Consider the following 5,438-nt stretch of genomic DNA (forward strand, 5'->3'; position numbering starts at 1 on the left):
ACAGGAAATGAGCAATTGATTTTATTATCCAAATTTTAAACCCTTTTAATATGCCTCCCAAGAAGATGTCTGGTTTAGAAAATTGCAAAAGAAAACTTAGGAGGGGATAAAGACACTGAAAACCTCCACCACCATAAAGGCCCGATAAAGAAATCTTAGAGAGAACCTGTAGGAGACCTGGTAAGTATGTCCAGGAAGAATTACCTCTACTTTGGTGACTAGGAAGGGCCCACTTTACCCTGGGATGAGTAATAGAAAAACCGCAGAATGAAAGGCTAAAATATAAGATTACATTCAGTGGAAGTAATAAATCCATTAAAGTCTTTTTTTCTGCAGTTAGAGCATGTGTACCTGAGGGTGTATGTGTATGTACCGGCAAATGCGTAAAATGGTTCTAGAAGAATCACAGAAAAACTGCCAGCAGCAATGAAGAGGCTGAGGAAAAGATGGCTCCGTCCATCTCCTATGCCTCTGACCTCTTTGCGTATTGTATCTATACCTGTGCCACCTTCATTTTTTGGATCGTCAGAGTCTACGTGGGTGGTGAAATTTACAGTATCATGTTGTTTTTTCTCTATATTTATTTGCATTTTTAGTGAAGGAATGGTTGGAAGTACCATTCTTTTCGGGGCCGTCGTAAGTCCCCCCCTCTGAACACGGAAGCAGATGTCCGTTCTGTTCTGAGATGAACCGAGTTCCCACACACGCACTGCTGCACAACTATGTCAGGAGCAGGTTTAAAGAGGCACCGCCTTCCCAGGGCGGCCGCGTTTCATAGCCCCGCAGTCCTTGAGCACTGTCTGGGCAGGTCAGAGTCTTCATCCATCAGGCTAGACTGGCTCCCCGGGAAGGCTGAGAAAATGGTCAAACACAGAAGTGGGAGAGCAGCCAAGTTTGCCTCCATCTCTTGGCAAGACCTGTGGTCTCCAAGGCACTGCTTGCTGCCTGCGGTAGCTCGTAAGGACAAAGAGGAAAGGGCTGGGATGGCCACTGGGGATGTGAGTCCGCCCCTCCGTGCACAGACCAGGAGCTGGGGCCGAACCCAGTGGCACGGCTGTGTCCCGGACGACTCAGCCGTGCAGGCTCACACCGAGGTTATCTGGTCTCCACCACCTACTGCCTTAGAGGGCCTGGTTGGCCGGCTCTCCCACTGCTGAGCTCACCAATTAGCTCCCCACAGGAGGAAGAGAAGATGGGATGGACAGGCAGATGAGACCCTGAGAAAAAGGGAGGAGCGGGGTTGGTTTTAGGAGAAGGCAAATCATGTCAGTATCCAAGGCTCTGGGGAAGTCGCGCTGAATCGCACAGCACAGGGGGACCTTGGGGGCTCAGTAGATTTTTTTTTTTTTAAGTGGAGGGAAGTGTCATGTAACAGATGAGTTTGTGGGCTGGGCACTTGGTATCCATTCTCCCGGTCATGTGACGTAGCCCTTCTATTTCACAAATGCTCGTAAATAGGGTGTTCACAGGAGTCCACAGCTCCTGGCTGAGCTGCACTGTAAACCCATCCCTGTCTGAGTCCAGAGCCCAGACTTGAAATCTCAACACTCCGAAGGCTTTCAGCTAAGTGCAGTACATCAGGCAAGCTTCAAACTTTCAGGAAGCAATTATACAGATTTGGAAACTTTGCTGCCCCCAACCATGCCGATGAGGAGAGAGGGAAACACTCTCTTCCCATTAGAGAGAAAGAAGAGATGGTGAACTTCCCAGCATTTAGTGGGCATAACGAGTGTTAGCGTGTGTCCTCTCCGTGGATTTAAATTAGACTGGGGGTTGGGATTGTTTTAGGAACTAACCAAAGAAAAGATAATGATCCGACTTCACTCCAAAGACACACGGGTTTGCAAGGCAGAAGGAGAAGGAAGCTTCACAGACAGTTAACTTCATCCGCTCAGCTATGGTTTTGACTTTCGAGGTTCCAGATTTGGGAGAAATGGTAACCATGTTTAAGCTTCTCAGATATGGTGCCAAGTCAGTTCTCTACCTGGAGCCGTCTGGAGCTTTCCTCTGGACACTCCAAGCTGGGGGATCACAGTTCCTTAATAATAACAGAAGTAAATATAGCCACTGATTCCTCACTGCGATTCAGACCCCAGCCTGAGAGTCAAGAGGGCAGTTGATGTCTACACCCAGACCCTTCTCCCCTTCCCCTGCCCCTCCAAGCATGAGAAAAGCCACACGCTTGCTTGCCTGTCTGGGTTCACATCACAGCCTATCATTTAAACACCAAAGAGGACAGACTTCACTGTCAACCACCTTTACGATAAGTGAGGTGCCAGCTTCTCAGTCCGTGTTCCAAAGCCATACCCCAAGAATGAAGAACTGCTGGTTGCTGTAACTGCCAACTACATTTTCCCCAAACCATCTCCCCTTCATCCTGGGCACACAGCTAGACTGCACGGCCGGCCTCCCATCCAGTTGTCTGCCACCTAGGGACAGTTCAGGCGTCACCTCAGGCTGGAACAGGGCCTCCTGGTGCCCCCATTTCCCACGATCCTCTCCATCTCCCCACTCAGGACTTAAGCTGAAGATGGCACAGTCACAGACAGAGAGACTCAGCACCCCAGATCACAGTTCTTTGCTGATCAGGAATATCAGTTTGGGATTTTACAAGAGTAAGAAATAAAGTTTTACTTAAACATACACTGACCTCGGGCAGTTGTTCACGGCACCTGTTATTACCCTAATGAACACAATTATTAATTATCATTTGGTATTTTCCATGTCCTGAGTTAGAAATGCATCCCTCTCGAGTAACAGAGCACTTCCCTGTGTTGTTAGGAGTCTGTGGACACTGGTCCAGGATGGGGACAGCAGCTCAGGGTGGCAGTCTATGTCCTTGAGCACATCCTCTCATGGTCACGAGGTGGCTGCTGTCCCCCCCCACTTCTATTACAGGTAGGCGCAGAGGAAGAATAAAAGCTAGAAGAATGATACGGATATCCAGACAGAAAAAACTTCCCCAAACTCCCTGGCTTAGGATGGAGGGGTCACAACTGAGTCATGTGCCCACCTCAAGTGGCCAGGGGCCTGATGTAGTAAATAATTACAAAAGGAGACCCTCTGCCCCTGGAAAACTACCACAATCAAGAAGCCGGCTGGAGGCCAGGCACAGTGGCTCACACCCATTATCCTAGCACTCTGGGAGGTCGAGGCGGGTGGATCGCTTAAGCTCAGGAGTTCAAGACCAGCTCAGCAAGAACAAGACCCCGTCTCTCATAAAAACAGAAAAAGACTAGCAAGATATAATGGCAGGTGCCTGTAGTCCCAGCTACTCAGGAGGCTGAGGCCAGAAGACCACTTGAGTCCAAGAGTTTGAGGTTGCTGTGAGCTATGACACCATGGCCCTCTACCTAGGGTAACAGAATAATAAAAGAATAAAAATGAATAGATAAATAATTTTCCTTTTTATCCCCCAAGTTAATGTGAGGGTATAAACTAGGTTACAATGCGTGTAGTTGTTAGGAAGAGTCCCCCCTGGAGTTGTGTCCCACCCCGAGGAGGGGTCCCATGTACCCTTACATTGTGCCCATTAGGTCAGAGCCCACCAGTCCCCCTCCCGCCTCCCTTCTGCCCTTCCTTGTTCCCCTCCCCCAGCTTGAATTGAATTGAATTTTTCTCTTGTGCGGGTGTGTAGTAATTTGTCTACTGACTTCAGATTAGTATCGAGTACACTGGATGCTTGCTTTTCCCCTCCTGTAATACATTGCTAAGAAGAATGTGCTTCAACTACATGCAGGTTAATACAAAAGATGTGAAGTCTGTATCTTTAAAAAAACACAAACAAAAAAATAGAAGTTGACCAGAGAACTAGCAGTGTCATAGTCATATACAGAACTAGTATACAGAATTTTGGAAAGGAAAAATTACTAAGGGTCCTCCGCCAGGCCATGGGGACCTAAAAGCCCACACACTTCCTCTGTCCTAAGACATGCATTTTGACTGTCTAGCACCCCTAGACTCAGAGAGGGTGCGTGATCTGGGTGTCACATTGCTGGCATGTGGCAGAGTTTGTACTCGACCTTAAGTGTCTGTGACCAAAATGCCCAGACCACTTCAAAGCTACATATCTGTGGCAGATGCCAGTGGGATCTTAAAGATGAACTTAATAAGGAATCTGGAATTAAATGTAGTATTTTCTGTCTGTTCTTTTTAACCTTTGCCTACCAAGGAAGAAGCTAATATATCCGATTCTATGAGAAACATAAATACAGACAACTTAGCTCAAAACATACAGCTTGAAACACAGGCCTTTGGAAGGACATCACCCAGAAATGACCGAAACACCTCCCAGTCTTCCCACCTTTACGGACATCCCTGCTGGGGGCGGGGGTAGGGAACTTGCCCGAGGACGGTTTTCAGAATCTGTTTTGGGAAGATTTGTATTTCAGAATCTCTTTAGAGATTAGTCTTATTTTCCCCTCTTCCTTCTGCCTGATAAATGAGGTCTTGAAATGTGACGACCTGATGTTTAGCCTACGTGTGTCTGTGTCTCCCGAAAGATAATTTGGGGGAAAGTTGACCAGGTGGGAAGGCACGAGGAGCTGCCAAGTAACACTTCCACACACTTTGCTATTTGCTCCCAAGTGTCGGTGTTCCTGGCAGGTGACACAGTTATTTATGCAGCTCTTAGATTTAAAAAAGCCTTCCCTCTGAGGCTCCCCGTTCTACAACCAGGCTTACTTTGGCCCCACCTGGCTCTCTAGTGGGAAATGTCTAGAGGGAGGCTTAGGCTGAGTCATGTTCTGTTAGCGCTCTTGAAACAAAATGGCAGCCAGCACTTTAAATAAGCAAGTCTTCTTGGATTTTAAATAAATAGGTACTCCAGGTGTATTCCGGATGTATGTAGAAATTACAGAACTGTCAAGGTTTTCCTGAACAAAGGAAATGGTAGACATGTTGTTCACTTTCAATACAAAAATAATTAAAGAAAAAAATGCCTATTCCTTTGTCTTGTCCAACTAGGAAAACTGGGATATGTTTCATAACGGGGGCCAATGAAACCCACTTAACAAATCTGCAGCCCACCTGCTCCTTGGGGATACCTGTGCTGAATTACATCCCCACTTGCACTACTTAATTTAGGGGTTGATTGAACGCAGTCAGGTAGAGAGTGTGGCTTTTTTTTCTTACACAATAAGAAGCATCAGCAGAGGGATAATTGCTGTACAGATTATACCTGGTCGTAACATCTGTTAGAGAAAATGCATGTTTTGTAAGACGGCTGGTACAGTCTTAAGACTATGCACGTCCTTTGACCTAGCAATTTCACTTCTAGGAAACCAACCTAAGGAAATTGTTAAGAACAGGGAGGGATAAAGATCTTGGAACTCTACAGTGGCCAGGCCAGGAAGCCCAGGCTAGGCTCCTTCAGGACGGGAAGTCACCTGGGCGTTCAGCTGTCACAGACATCTCAGCTGTCCTAATTAGAGCCAACT

This window comes from Otolemur garnettii, unplaced genomic scaffold (genome assembly GCF_000181295.1).
Source record: "Otolemur garnettii isolate 467f Iridium unplaced genomic scaffold, OtoGar3 scaffold00058, whole genome shotgun sequence".
Lineage (NCBI taxonomy): Eukaryota > Metazoa > Chordata > Mammalia > Primates > Galagidae > Otolemur > Otolemur garnettii.